Source organism: Ornithodoros turicata, chromosome 5 (genome assembly GCF_037126465.1).
Source record: "Ornithodoros turicata isolate Travis chromosome 5, ASM3712646v1, whole genome shotgun sequence".
Taxonomy (NCBI): Eukaryota; Metazoa; Arthropoda; class Arachnida; order Ixodida; family Argasidae; genus Ornithodoros; species Ornithodoros turicata.
The window spans coordinates 67,452,203-67,467,768 of NC_088205.1; the positions used below are offsets into that span (position 1 = coordinate 67,452,203).

General features: G+C 48.8%; 1 protein-coding gene across 1 annotated transcript in view; it reads left to right on the forward strand.

Annotated features, from left to right (window-relative positions):
- Positions 1–607: 607 nt before the first annotated feature.
- Positions 608–15,566, forward strand: part of LOC135396155 (guanylate cyclase soluble subunit beta-1-like) — a 113,660-nt gene continuing 98,701 nt past the window's right edge. The window contains exon 1 of the mRNA XM_064627185.1: positions 608–671. The gene's annotated coding sequence lies outside the window, so the exon portion shown is untranslated. The remainder of the gene's footprint in view (positions 672–15,566) is intronic.

The window sequence follows — 15,566 nt, forward strand, 5'->3', positions numbered from 1 at the left end:
CGCCATGATTATATTACGCTTCGCACACGAGTAACTGCATTCTCTTAGGCAACAGGGAATGTGACGTAGTTGTACGAAGCAGCGAAGAACAAACACAGTACTTGAGTTTCGCAACGCCAGGCTGCGTACTTATTTTGATTAACGCTTAATTAACCGCCGTTCTCTACGGGAATGCCACCTCATAAGTCAGCGACTTCCGTAAAGCAGTCTGAATCGCGCAACGTTAAAAAGACTGAGAGGCAAAGTGTCCCTCACGGTAAGAAGGTGCAACCGTATTACGAGCATTATGACGTCCTGCGGGACCTGTGCACGTGTGCTTCCGCGCCTCTTCATTTCCGTGTGTCTCTCATGTTTTTTTTTTTTTTTTTTTGTGTGTGTGTGTGTGTGAATTTTTTTGGGGGCAAGCCAAATTTTGGCTGACCTCTCTCAACACTTAAAAAGAAGAAGAAGAAGACGTTTTTTTTTTCTTTATACTCTAATCTATTCTAATGACATCCTCTCTCACGTGAGAATCAAGTGCTGCATGTCAGAAACACTGCCCCGCAATGTTTCTAACTTCCTCTCCACTAACGGTGATCTCTTCTTCTCTAATTCCAGTACGGCTTCGTCCACTGTGCATTGGAAGATTTAGTGCGAACCAAGTTCGGCGAAGAGGCCTGGGAAAAAATTCTGTGAGTTTTTTGCTACGTTTCTTTCAGAATGTTCTAGTGTATAGAGAGGACGGCGTTATGGCACATACTTTGTACCCGTATGCTGTGTTTTTCTGCGTTGTGTTTCTGCCTAGCGTTTTGTTGATGCTCTCGCCGCCCCTAATGTTGACTCAGCAACTCCGCCGACTGCCGACCACTCACTTCAGCGTCGTTCATCGTCTCGCCATCAGGTCACATCTCATTCCGTCCATTGTGCCTTGGGGTAGTGGAACGCACCTCATGTGGCGTATTTCCCCATTCATCGTAATTAATTTATCCATTGTTGTTTGCACGCGGATTTCACGGTGCAATAAAATTGACTATTAAACAACAACAACTGTATTTAAGATGATGAATGGGGAGTTCAATCGCCAGAGGCGGTACTCTACCCCAATGCTGGTGGTGATGTGGGGAATGAAATAATGAGCCCCTTCACAATAACGATCGATGTCAGGTTGTGTTCAGAAAGGCCAAAAGAGTCTTGAGCGCACAGCGCTGGTGGGCTGGAGTCGGCAAGGGACAATGCAATTTTGATAGGGAGAAAGGACGAGAGTCCAGCTGACCAAGAGACCCGGAGAGTGCAGTTCGGCAAGGTTGGCAGGGTGAGCAAATAAGAAGAATGTGCTCCAGATTCTCTAGAGCACCGCAGTTACAGCATCTGGGAGAGTCATCTTGTCTCAAGCGGTAACGCCGCTGAGCTGTAAAAGCCACATCGAGTCAAATTCGATGAATTAATGCAGCATCTTCACGAGAGGTGTTTCGTGGTACGCGGAAAGCGAGCGTTGGATCAACTCTTCTCTGCATAGATGAGGGAGAATGTCGGTTTCCCATTGGCGGGAAGCCAGGGGTGTCACGAGACGTCGCAGAATGGAAAGACGGTCTCCTCTCAGCAGTGCAATACTGGTCCGCTTCCGATACGAGAGAGCTGCTTCTGCGCGACCCTGCCAGCCATGAAAACGGTCAATAGAAATAATGCCCACAGGACATCATGTAGCTGGTAAAAGTATCGTGAAAAGATAGCGCGCTGTGCAAAGGCTGAACCGCATGGCACGAAAAACTATCAGAAAACAGCCCGAACCGAAATCGGGACCGAACTTTTTTCTGTGCATCACCGCATGGTACTGCAAGCTGAAGTTCGGCCGAAGACTTCTGACCTTGGGGCACATCGCCTTTCAACCATCGAGCTCAATGAGATAATCCCTGTATTCACAGCGGTATAAGTCGCACACACGGCAACAGTTGACCCGACTGCTACGTCATTGTTGCTATGGTTCTGCTTCCGGCTGAATAGCCATTGGATGCTTTCTACTTTTTCGGTTGGAGTCATTTTTCATTTCGGAGGAGAAATCTGGCTTGGCCCGATCCTGCCGAATTCGGCCCGGAATTCTGTACTCCGAAAAAGGTTCGGTCCCGAATTCGGTTCGGAAAGAATTCGGACGCTTTTCAGGCCATGCGGTTCATGCTTTATACAATGCGCGAAGCACACACATCGTTTCGTTGCATAAAAAAAGGCACGTAAAGCTCTCCAAACAATCCTTAAAATACTTTAGCGCATTCCACTATAAAACCGAACAGGAAACACTTCACACTTGGCAAGATCAGCATGATTATTCTCCTTTTACGTTGATTGAAAAATACTTTCTCCCAAATCCCTCCATCCTTTTAAGAGAACGGTGGGATGGGCCCTCATTGAAATGCAGAGCGAGATGCTTTGACTCCTTTAGGCCGGTCATCTTAATTAAATTGAAGATATTCCAACCTGGAGCCTTTCTACAGTCTATCGAAGCTTATCGGGGATTATTCCTTTTTGGGTGCGTGTGTCTGTGGGCTTAAGTTTAATTAAGGCATAGACAGAGGTATCTGACTAATTAGCCTATTGAATCCCCAGGCCCCACAAGAGACTCCCGTATCGACTTTCACCGTGGCTCTTTGCCCTAGTTTGAGATTGGAAAGATCTTGAGCACAAAGATTCCGAAAGCGGGATTAGAAGGTCTTGAGCGAACGCCGGCTCACGTTCATTGGCCCGAAGATTTCCTTTCCGAAGAACCTTTCTCTACTGCGGCTTTCTTTTTGTGCTCTATCGATTATTGCAGAAATGGCTTGATGTGAGACCGTAAGCAAATATTGCTGAAGAGTTATAAAACCTAAAGCACAGCCTAAAGTGCGCGTTTAGATAAATATGTATTTCATTAGCTCATTTATGTATTTATGCTAGTTAGTTAGTTAAAGTTAGACATGCTCGCATAGAATAACAACATCAAATCACCTCCATATTTTTTCTCCTACCATTATCAACATCATCATCATGAACATCAAATAGATGGTGCCGATGGCATGTGGTGTTTCACCGGGGGGATACAGTACTCTGCCCTATGATATGTGAAACATTAGATATGAGAGCGGAGCGAAATGAGTTGAGCACGTGGAAAAACAAACAAACAAACAAAGAGACGAACGAAGCTCGTTGTTACATATTTAGAACAAACGTTAAAAGCTTGCAAGCTCTAACAGTCATATTCTTAAAATCCGCCTGCGTTTTCCGAGCAATATTATGCGAAAATGCATGTTTTTAAGACCTCGATCATTTTCTTTTCCCCCTTTATATGTGTCGTTCGAGATATTTGTAGAACGCGTTTCCAGCAGGTAGTTCTGGGGTACCATGCTGGTTTCGGTGCTACAGTATCACATTGCTTCGCAAACGTTGACTAATCAACGTAAAAGCTTTCAAGCTCTGCAATAGTGATACTTTCTTTTACATAATCAATCGATACGTTAAATAAACAAATCAAAACAGTTCAAGTTGACTATACAGACAAACTCAGCTCTCGAAAGCAAACAAATGATTTTAGCATTCTCCTCATTCACTCTAAAAAGCACGCTCATTAGTACGGCATTACCGTGAGAGACCATCTTCGTACTTCCTCATTGGAAGTCTGGTGCAGCACGGAGAAAATGAGTTGTGCATGTGCTGTGTGGTGAAGTGTGTTCTAAGAGCGTACGGGAAGAAGACGACACAAGTAACACAAAAAGAGAATAAAAGTTGCTGTTATAGTGTACCATTCCTGCAGCCTAACACGCCCAGAAACTTATTATTATTTTTTTTACCTCATATGGACCTCGCCTTTGTTCCCGCATCCCGCCTCGGGGTGTCGGATGCTGGTGAAGCTTTGACAGTTCTGAGATAAAACTACCGATCGACAGACGTGGACTGGTCGACGAGAACTAGCTCGTCCACAAAAGCGGTACTTTCAATTCATGAAACAACCACAAAATCAAATATGTAAAAAAAAAATCCAATTAATTCGCGAAAAGGAGCAACGTAGGCGCGTAGTTTTGCGGAAGCCCACCGAGTTTATCATTTCTTGTTACTTCTCGCATAGCTTTGGCCTTAATCACCATACTGCGACATGCATAACAAATCATTTCCCTCGATCTTTCTCACGAAAGGCTTTTCGTCTGGAATTTCAAAAATCATCTCATCTTCCCTATTCGTTTTCGTCTTCTACTAATGGTTACCAGATACCTCTTCCGCCGTCATGAGATTACGATCTCGACAGCAAAATAATTGCTGTTTTCCTTCAGAGACTGTAGCCACACACCACCTCGCTTGAAGGGTGCAGCCAGGAAGATGCCCCTAAAGCCATCGCTAGAACCCTTATTCCGCCCAGCGCAAGCGCAACGAAGAAGAAGTGAAATGTTCGCCTCTAGATACCGACTGACGCACGAATACCAAATAAGCCCAAATTCTTCAGCACGTACGAAGTTGAGTGTCGACAAAGTTTCCAGCATACATTTAACTGATTAGAGGTGCGTAATGCTTTGAGCGGTCCATATTAGCATTGCTTTTCAGCGTTGCTTTGCTGCAGAAAATAGTCAAGGGCTTTTACGGTCTAGTAGACAGATTAAGGTTTAGAGAAAAACCAGGCAACTTGGTTCAACATGTCCAACGGTGTTACTTCTCTTTCATTTGAATTTCGTGTTACTTTGACTGTTTCCATCGTTTTAAATTTAGTATTTTCCCGGGCCAAAAATAACGTCCAGTAACACATTTCATTCGCGAAATGCTGTTTTTCTCCAAAGCGCTACCTCTGGATTAGGCAACGTACCGAATGTACGCCTCTAATGTCAATACTATTTCTTCGTCTAGTACTTAAGGCACTGTGACGTAGCAGGGCACACGCACAGTTTTGTCCGACAAGAGGTGTAGCAACTTTGTCTACTGTGAAATCAAACTTCAAACTTGAAATAAATTTCTCGATAGTTGAAAATTAGCACATTGGCACGAAAATTTTGATGCCATAATCTACCCATCATTCAATCAATCAATCAGTTCTCTCTAGATATATGTTCGTATTGTTCTATACCGCACTATCAGGCATAACACACTTATGGAAATAATATGTTGCTCACATGTGCGGTTATTATACGTCTCAAGTCAGGACGTCACCGGCATGATTAAGTTACGTATTAATACATTAATTAATTCATTATAGTACAGTACACATATTAATGCATGATATTACATGATAACTACCGGCCTTATACTAGGGCATTCTGCGCCAGCTTCGCTTGACGTGATTTTATTTTCTTATTCCGTTGTCTACTCGTCGACGAGCGCCATTGCATATTCAGCACGTCAGAGCAGTGGTCTGCTATACCCTGCTAGTGATCTGCTGAACTGCAGACTCTGCTTCCAGTTGGCCTTTTTCGGCATATAAATTCAAGGCCTAGCAATAATGGGCTCTACGCCCACCACATTTAGAATATGGAAACCTGCAGTAATGATATTTGAAACGTGTTTGATTTGAAACATGTTCTTTTCATAGCATCGTAATACCAAAGTGCAAGCATTGTGCAAGTGTGCAAGCCATATTGTGCCGGCTCGGGTGCAAGACATGACGGTCATATCATTCCTATTTCACTTGCACCTCTTCCCCTTGTCACTCATGTTCACCTGAGTTTTCGTAAAAGGACCACGGAGTGTTACAATGATGACAATAAATACGTATTCTCAGAGAAACTGCGAACTGCGACGACACGGAACATTAACTGTGTCATGTCGTCGCAGTTCGCCATGCGATCGGACCAAGGCGCGCGATCTCCAGAGCAGAGTGCCGCCACATCGGCAGGCAAAACAATTTAGTAAGTTACAAAATTACCACCACCGCCCCCAAGAAACGCAATTAAACGCAATCCGAATGCAAAGAAAATGTGCAGTTTTGCGTTGATCTTTGCAAAAGGAATGCAAAACGGTCCAATGAATGGTCAACCGTCCAATTATACCAATGAATTTCTAGGCAGGTTAATCCCCGTGGCAACGCTTGTCAACGACTCAAGCCTTGCACAATAACGAGGAAAGAAACGTGTGCCGGCCTCGGTGGCTCAGTGGGTAGCGAGTCCGCCTACTGATCCCCAGATCGCGGGTTCAAACCCGGCCGAAGACGGTGGCAACTTGGTGGAAGTGTACAAGTTGCTTAGACACGCCGTCTTCCGCGAGGGACGTTAAATGTGATGTGCCGTGTGTCGAGATTTCGGCGCAGGTGGGCAAAATTAATCCACAGAACCGACCCATGGCGTCGCTCATGATCAGAGTTGTCTCGCGACGTAAAGCCCCGAATTATTATTATTATATACAACGTTTTCCAGCCAGCCTCACACCCAGCGCTTTTGCAGCCAGCACAAGCCAGAGAGGAGGAAAGCGATACCAGGGAGGAAGCACACGGCCCGTGTGCTTTCCTTCTTCCTGGCTTGTGCGGTAAACTGTTCCCTACGTGCTCCCCGGGCTAGACGGCGCTGCGCTCTCAATGTGGCGTCGTCCAAAAAAAGTGTATAGTAGCGAATGAAATAGCAAAAAAAAAAAAAAAAAACTTGATGCGTAATGACGCAGATTCTGCCTAAATGCAGACCGCTATAGAACAGCTTGTGTTATCCTTAGGCACATTCGAACGACATTGAAGCCCTTTGTAATTTTCACCTCCCAACAGAAGTAACAGAACGTGCGAGGACTCTTCACTGTACGGACCGGACTTACTAGAGGTAATTTGCTTCTGAGACAGAGGAGCCCTTTCAATCCGGTGCCGGAACTCAAGTCCAATAGCCTGTCTTGGTGCCTTTTATTAGACTTCTGTTCAAGTAATTGAAAGCCAAAACGCGTGCACACTCACAAGCAAAAACAGGGATTTCTCTAAACGCAAGAAACACAAACATTCCTTCCACCCGTGTCCTTTATATGGCATGCGAAGATTGCCCGAACCAGTCTTAGGAGAAATTCCAAACACGTCAAACGTGATAGGATTAAGCTAGAAGGTTCTGTTCACCCATCCGTGTCAAGGTGTGTGGATGGCTCTTGTTCGGATGGCTTCGCGGATTTTTCGTCTTTTCCATTCGTTTCTAGCGTCAGTTGTGAAAGAATATTATAAAATAAAGATGACACACGAGTTGTAAACATTGCATGTGCTAGCGTGGGAATTTTCAGTATCAGTTTGTGTGTATAGCGACGAAGGTTCCGTGGTGCATACCGGAGGTGAAACTGCTACTGTGTGTTCTGAATGCTCGATAGCGTGTTTTTTTTTTCTTTTACGTGTGACTGTGAAGAAACTATGCACACACTTATTCATTGCACAAGTCACAAAAAGAAAGCAAATGTGCTTGTACAACTCGGGACAAATGTTTACGGAACGCCAGGGCGTCGCATATCTCCAATGGAGCGACACTATAGCAGCAAGGGCAGGAGCGGACACACATACTGAGAGATGTGTGTGTATCTGTGTCACTCACTCGCCGGTAACCCATTTCTTATTCGATCTCTTCCTGATAGCTAGCACGGAGCAGCTTCGATGAAGAAATACGCAAGTGCCGTGTTCCGAAAATTTTTGTCCCAGTGACGCTTGGGTCGTGAGAGAATCTTTAGTTTCTATGTATAACGTTATTATGGCTTTATATGGTAACATCATTTACATGGTAACAACCGCAATGTTTAGTCACCGCCATCACCATATACATTGCGTTTTATTGAACACTGTTACGGTCACTTTGACTCCGAACACGAAGCGCTAATAAAGTTTCTGTTTGTTCCTATTTATCAATACCTGACAAATTGCCTAGACGTTCGAGTGCTAAACGCGTATCTGAGTACATTAACGCACTCGTAAATCAATTGATTGATGAGGCACAAACTCAAAGCATCACCAGGTGCCTGCAATGTACGCAGTCGTGCAGTTTTTGATGTCGTCTAATCTTATTGATATTCTGCGATCTTATTGTAATTCTAAATGTTTGTGTCAGAGATACTTATTAGTGCCCTACTCCTGTATCGACCGTGTCGGGAGATTTGCTCAGGCTGCTCTCTATCAATCCCCTTTCTCCTCTTTCTCCTCTTTCGCTTTCATGACGTCATCATTTGTGTGTTCCTGAGGCCGGCTTTCTACTCGTATCCGAGATTGCTGTTCTAGCTTTTCTCTTAGTTTTTCTCAGCATTGTATATTTTCTCTGATTACAAGTACCGGAGTAGCCCGTGCTGACACCATCAGGGCTAACAACTCAACGTTTTACTCTTTCCTGCAATCTAATCTGATCTAATCTAACATTAAAAGCTGGCATGATCTGTTACGGACAACGACAACGAGACCAGAAGCAATTCTTTTTCCGAAAAAAGCATTAAAATTCATTTTCAATCCCTCCGAAATGCATAACGATACTTACGCCTGAGATTAGAAGAAAGAAATTTTGGCAAGCTAAAAGAGTAAAACTGGTGCTTGTTCTAAGTAGTTTCGCTGTTGCAATGACAATGATGGCCACAGACTTGTTTAGATTAAAAAATTTCTAGTGTAGTATCAATGTAGTTAGCAAAGCCGTTGTAGAAACTTAGATGCAGTGACTCTATTGAAACTGAGCTGCGACGTCTGGAAGCGCACGCAAGAGGGATCGAGAACGAAATCGTTGCAGGCATTCGTTTCTTACGGATTCATTAAATGTCCACACACAGAACGACTGAATCGCATCTGCTGGCTCGGACTCGGTGTGACTCATGACTGCGTAAAGCCGTCGCAGTTGGCTATGCGATGCCCAAGGAAGCGATCGCACCGGAGCAGTATGTGCACAAGTCAGCAGGCTTAGTAAGTTACGACAAATAGCTTAGTAAGTTACGATATTATCATCCCCACCCCGAAGATGAGTTCAGTTCCAACGGAACACAATCAGCTGGTTCAAACGAAATGTGCAGTTTCCTGGACGCCAACTTGAGCTCCTCGACCATAGACCATTCAGCTTGTCCAAAGTACTTGGCCCATGGAGCTCCCCTGGGCATCACTGCCGGGCACTTCGCTTCCTTTTTGCTTTCATGCAAGACACTGGACTCCTAGACGAGCTCTAAACAGAACTCCGACCTCGTCGCTTCGCGTTCACCATATAATTCGTCCTCTCATATTAACCACTGTGAAGGGGGGTAGGGACCTGTGGCTACCACGGGGAAACATCCCATGTCATCATCACTTCTTATTCATTTATTGTTGTTGTTGTTGTAGTAGCCAGTCCCGAGTGGCTCGGGACTAACATCTCCCTTTTTTCCTTTTACAAATCAAATCAAATCAAATCAAATCAAATGTGCAGTTTTGCGTTGATCTTTGCCAAAGGAATTGAACTCAACCTTGTCGAAAACGGTACAATCCAGCTGTCCAGTTATACCAACGAATTCCTAGTCATGTTAATCCCCTGTCAACGCCTGTTAATGACTCAAGCCTGCACAACAACGAGGAAAGAAACGTGAGACATATAGTAACGTATGGAACCACTACATTCTGCGTAAATTCAGACGGCTACAGAAGAGCTTGTGTTATTCTTAGGTACATTCGAACGATATTGAAGCCGACAAAGGCAACAAATGGTCCACAAAGGGTTCAAACAAAATGCCGTCCAGCAAATGTTGTCCAACAAAGGCAACAGAACGTAAGAGGATCGACCCTTCATCGTACGGACCGGACTTATTATAGGTAATTTGTTCCTAAGACCAGAGGAGTCCCCTTTCAATCCAGTGCCGGAATTGAAACCCGATAACCTACCTTAGCGCCAGTTCCGTTTTATTAGACATCTGTTCGAGTAATTGAAACCTAAAACTTCATGCACAACACAACACACTCACCCATAAAGGACATCCCCATGTCATCGTCATCATGTATCTCTCTCTCTCTCTCACCCATAAACAAATGATGATGAGATGAGTCTGATGCCGGCCAGGAGGCAGGCAGGTTCTGTACAACACAACACACGCACTGACAAGCAAAATCAGCGATTTCTGTAAACGCAAAAAATAAAAACAACCCATCCACCCGTGTCCTTTATATGAGATGCGAAGATTGCCTGAACCAGTCTTGGGAGAAATTTCAAACACGTCAAACTTGATGGGATTAAGCTGGAAGGTTCACTTCACCCATCCGTGTATGGATGGCTCTTGTGCGGATGGCTCCGCGGATTTTTTTGCCCCTGTCATTTCGTTGCAGAAGAATTTTTTGTTTCTGGTGTCAGTCACGAAAAACCAACATAAAAGAGAGATGATACACGGGTTGTAAACAGTGCATGTGCATGCGTGGGGGGGGGGGGAGGATATGTTTATTAAGAAAAAGAAAGGAAAGGTCAGCCAGACGAAGGTCGGCTTGCTATTCCAAACAAAAAAAGGCAAGGGAAGGGGAAGGAAAGAAAAGGGGACGAAAAGAAAAATAAGAAAAGAAAAGGGGAAGAAAGAAGGAGAAAAGGGGAAGAAAGGAAAAATAAGAAAAGAAAAGGAGAAGAAGAAAGCAAAGGAAAAGGAAAGGAGAAGAAATGAAAAGAGGAAGGAAGAAGAAGAAGAGAAAAGGAAAAGAAGAAAGAAAAGGAAGAAAAGAAAAGGAAAAGAAGAAAGAAAAGGAGAAGAAAAACCAAACTAAAACACAAAACTAAAACTGAAAAGTCACACACACAGTCACACAATCACAAGGCGTGACAAGGTTCGAAGGAGGAGCGCTGTGGTGACTGCCCACTGGGCCGAGAGAGAAACACAGGGCTCACAGGGAGCCCAGGAGACCCGTGTTACGCAGAAAGCGGAGCACCGCTTTTGTGACTCTCCACTGGTTAGCTCGCTGCACAGGGCCAAGGAGTGTTGCGAGGGAAACGTCGGTCCGTCCGTCCGTGCACCCAAGCTCTGAGAGATGTTGCCAGAGCACGGCCCGATGATGGTGGTGACGCTGACAGTGGAGGAGCTGATGAGAAATATCGTCTTCTACACCGCAGCAGGGGCAAGTGGGAGATGAGACGCGGCCCATTTTGAACAGGAGTGAACGGGTGAGGGCAACGTTCAGCCGGAGACGATGTAGAAGGGTCTCCTCCTCGCGGGTACAGCGGCAGCCGATGACAAACTCCAGTGAGGGGTCGATGGACTGCAGGAACGCATTAGGTCGGATAGCGTCTACAAGAAACTGGCGGGTGCCGTCGCCGCAGAGACGCCGTATAAGCAGGCGGCACGCAGACACCGGGAGCGGTAGTAGGGGCACCGGCGTGGCCGCATCAAGCGCGGCGCGTCTCGCAGCCGCGTCAGCACATGTGTTGCCGTGTAGCCCTGTATGCCCGGGTACCCACTGAAGGCAGATACGGTGGCCGACCGAGGAGAGTTGGGCGTACTCCTGAAGTACCATGGTACGCAGATCGCTCACGACACTCGGGTGGTATGTGGACATTAGCGCCAAAGACGCCTTGCTGTCTGTGAGGACGACCCACGCATCAGGCACAGATTCAGCGATATACCGCAGAGCGGCCAGCAGTCCGAGCAGCTCCGCATCCGTGGAGGACACTGTGTAGGGAAGTCGGAGGGCGAGGTCACGGTTTTCCTGCGAGACGTAGTAGGCCGCTGCAGATGACTCATTCGCTACCGATCCATCAGTATATATGGCGCGGCTCAGAGGATAGGCCGAACTGAGATGCTCGAGCGCGAGCTGGCGGGCTACTGTCACAGGCACATCGTTCTTCCTCTGGAGGCCGGGAATAGTGGCACAGGTCTCGGGTCTTGCAAGCGTCCACATCGCAGGGGCGTGCAAGGGCAGGGAGAACTGTTCAGGGACGGACCCTTTGAGGCGACCGAGAGCACGACCGAAGTCAGAGGCTGGGCAGTCTTCGTCGACGTGGCGAAGGTAGTGGACAGGGTGCCGCGTAAGGTACCGTGCGAGAACACTGAGGGTTGCCCCGTCCCGCAGGACATCGATCGACGGTTCACGTGCCTCGGCTAGGACAGAGTATGTCTCGGTGGTCGAAGGGACTCCCAAGCAGACGCGGAGGCTCCTGGCTTGGCTAAAGAGCAGATCTCGATTTCTGCTTCGGCTGATACCGTGCAGGATGGGAAGGCTATACCGGAGAGAACCCAGCACGAGGGATTGGTGGACACGACGGAGGTCAGAGAAGGATGGGCCCCATCGCAAACCAGCGAGGCAACGAAGAACCGCCACGTAACTGTTGATCTTGGTTGTAAGAGCCTTAATGTGGCGAGACCAGGAAAGGTCACGGTCGAGTACCACGCCCAGGTACTTGCAGTACGGGACAAATGGCAGTGGTGAACCTTCAATGTCGAGCGGGAACCTCGTGAATGATCGACGAGTGAACACCATGGCCACAGTCTTGCTGGGTGAAACGGAGAGACCGCGGTCGGCGAGAAACGCGACGATAATATTTAAGCCTCCCTGCAGTCGATGCTGAATGGTGTCGCGGCGAGCGGCAGATGTCCATAAGCAGATGTCGTCGGCATATAGCGTGAGGCGCGTGTGGTGGGGCAGCAGGGCAGGAAGAGAGGCCATGATGACATTGAAGAGCAGGGGGCTGAGCACACTTCCTTGAGGAACGCCTCGGCTAACAGGGTGGGGGTCAGTGTCCCCCTCAGTGGTCCGAACAAACAAAAAGCGGTCGCTCAGGAAGTCCTGGATCCAAAGAAGGGGAGCGCCTCCGATACCACTTTCTTGCAGTGTCGCGATGATGGCGCTATGAAAAACGCTATCGTACGCTTTCTTTACGTCCAGGAAGACGGCACCCGTCATGCGATCTTCAGCTCTTGCCTGCTGCGTCTCAGTCACTAGGTCGATAACATTATCTATCGCCGACCGACCCTGCCGAAAGCCTTGCATTACTTCGGGGAAGAATCGCACGGTCTCGAGGTACCAACTCAGGCGGCGGAACACCATGCGTTCCAACGTCTTGCCCACGCAGCTAGTAAGGGCAATCGGACGGAAGGAGTCAATGTTGCGGGGTGATTGGCCAGGCTTGAGAAGGGGAACAACCATAGCGGTCTTCCAGACTTGAGGGACGTGGCCCCTTTGCCAGCTGGCGTTGAGCATCCGCAGGAGGCAAGCACGACCTGAATCCGGAAGGTTCCGAAGCGCTTTATAGGTAACTTCGGTCCGGCCCGGGGGATGTGTGCTGAGGGGAGTCCCGCAGCGCAGAGTCCATCTCCAGAAACGAGAACGGAAGATCCAAAGCCGGCTCCGCGGACGAAGCCAAAGCAACTGGAATGCCGCGGGCCGATAGTTGGTCGGCTGAGGGATCGGCTGCGAGGCGAGCGCAATATTCCGTAGCAATATCCAGCTCCGTGCGTGCGGTGGCTAGGGACAGGGCACGGAATGGGTGCGGGAGCGTGACAGGAGAAGATAGTCCCTTCATTACGTTCCAGATCCGGGTCATGGGGGTGCGGGGGGAGAGAGAGGACGCAAAACTTCGCCAGCGGTCCCGCGCAAGCTTGCGTAAATGGCGCTGGACGGCCTTCTGGATTCGACGCGCGTCTTGCTGGTGTGCAGGGAGTTGGGTTCGACGGGCTCGTCTCTCAGCACGGCGACGTAGGGCACGGAGTCTAGCGTATTCGCTGTCCACCGCAGAGGACTGCGCAGGTATACGGAAAGCCGTCGTAGCCGCCTGTACAGCGTTGGTCACGGTGTCCCGGAAAATGCGCTCGTCTTCCAGCGTGCCGTTCAGAGGGACCGAGTCGATGGCCGCCTTGTACTTCTGCCAGTCCGTTCGCCTGACAGGATGGGACGTGGCGAGTTGACGAATGCCCCTGACGCCGATCAAAACGGGGAGGTCGCTACCGAGTGTGTCAGCATCCACGCACCAGACCAGCCGCCGCGCTAAGCACGCTGAGGTGACAGTGAGGTCCAGGCACGACGAGAGGAACGCACCGTAGAGAAACGTGGGTGAGCCGTCGTTGAGGACACAGAGACTGTGGTCTGCAAAGAAGCTTGCGAGCCCCTCTCCTCTTGCATCGGTGTGGGTACTACCCCAGATGGCATTATGCGCGTTGAAATCGCCGCATAGCACGTACGGCGGGGGAAGGCTGGCGAGGAGCGCAGCCAGATCATCGACATTGTAGTTGACTGCCGGCGGGAGGTATAGAGATATTAATGTGACATCCAGGGAGCCCAGGCGGACTGAACAGCAGACGTACTCGCCGAAGCCTTGCGCCTGCACGTCGCGCTGAATGGCCGGAGTGTCAGAGCGAACGAAAATGGCAGCGCGGCTTCGTGCACCATGGGGCTCCGAAAGGTGAGTAACATAGTTAGACAGTCGAAAGTCAGGCGAGAGTCCACATTCTGCGATACACATGACAGGGAATTTATGACGCCATGCAAACTGGCGGAAGTCCGATATCTTCGACCGTAGCCCTCTGGAATTCCACTGGAAGATGGCCGTGGTTTCGTAGCGCACTGACGTCGAGTGGTGCATCCAATTATCCATTATGGGTGGCAGGGGCACGAAGGCAACTGTTGAGCAGTGGCTCTAGAGCAAGCAGCACTTGGACTGCTGACAGACCAGCAGACGCAGGAAACTGGTGAACGATGGCGCGCAGCGCAGCGAAGAGCATGGGGAGGATTGCGTCAAAGTGGGTGTCCTGTCCCTTGGGCAGCTGGGAGGAGCCTGCTACAGAAGGCCCAGATACTTGGGGTCGATCGGCATCGGACGTGCGAGGGCCAGGTACTGTAGGAGGTGGAGGCGCTGTTGACTTGACAACTGAAGCGTAGGCCTTGTGAGACCGGGGTGCTTGGTTTGTTTCTCTAAAGGGTTGTTCACTCCTCAGAACGCTTGAGAAGACTCGGGAAGGCTCAGGAAGGCTCGGGAAGTGGTCCGCAGAACCAGGGGACGGTCGCTTGTCTGGCGGCGCAGAGCTGGCCTTCCCATTCAGGACCCGTCGACGATGGGCAGCAGCAGCAGCCTTGGCAACTTTACACGCCCGAAAGGTCGCAGTATGTGGTCCGGCACAGTTGGCACACTTCGGCTCGCGCCGAGCAGTGCACTCTTTATAGTCATGTGGGCCAGAGCACACTTTACATCTTTGTGGCCCACGACAGGCCTTTGCATAGTGACCGTGCTTTTGACAGTTGAAGCACTGAACAGGAGGGTCAATGTACTCCGAAACGCGGTAATACGTGAACCCAAGGGGAATCTCTGCACGGAGCATAAGGCCCGGCAGGAAAGTCAAGAGGACGCTGGACTTCGTGATTGCGGTGGCAGATCCGTCGCTTTAACGGGAGAAGGCCATTTCTCTTTTAACGGCGGTGACTCCACGGGGTTTGAAGAACTCCAATAGCTGGTCCTCGCTGTAATGGCGGGGAACACCCGATATTCTGCCCGTGGTACGAGTGTATGAAGCTGGAATACGGGGTTCGACAGGTATATTCGCGAGCGACTTCAGGCTGAGCAGTCTGCGCGCCGAATGCTCGGAGGAGACATGAAGGATGAGAGTGCCCTGCTTATTGATTCGGTGATGGAGCACTTTCTCCTGAGTTGCTGTTAGGATGTCATGGGCGATAAGATCAGGGTTCACATTCCAGAAGGAATCCGAGTCGCTCTTGCACCTGAAGACTACCGGGATGCCCCCTG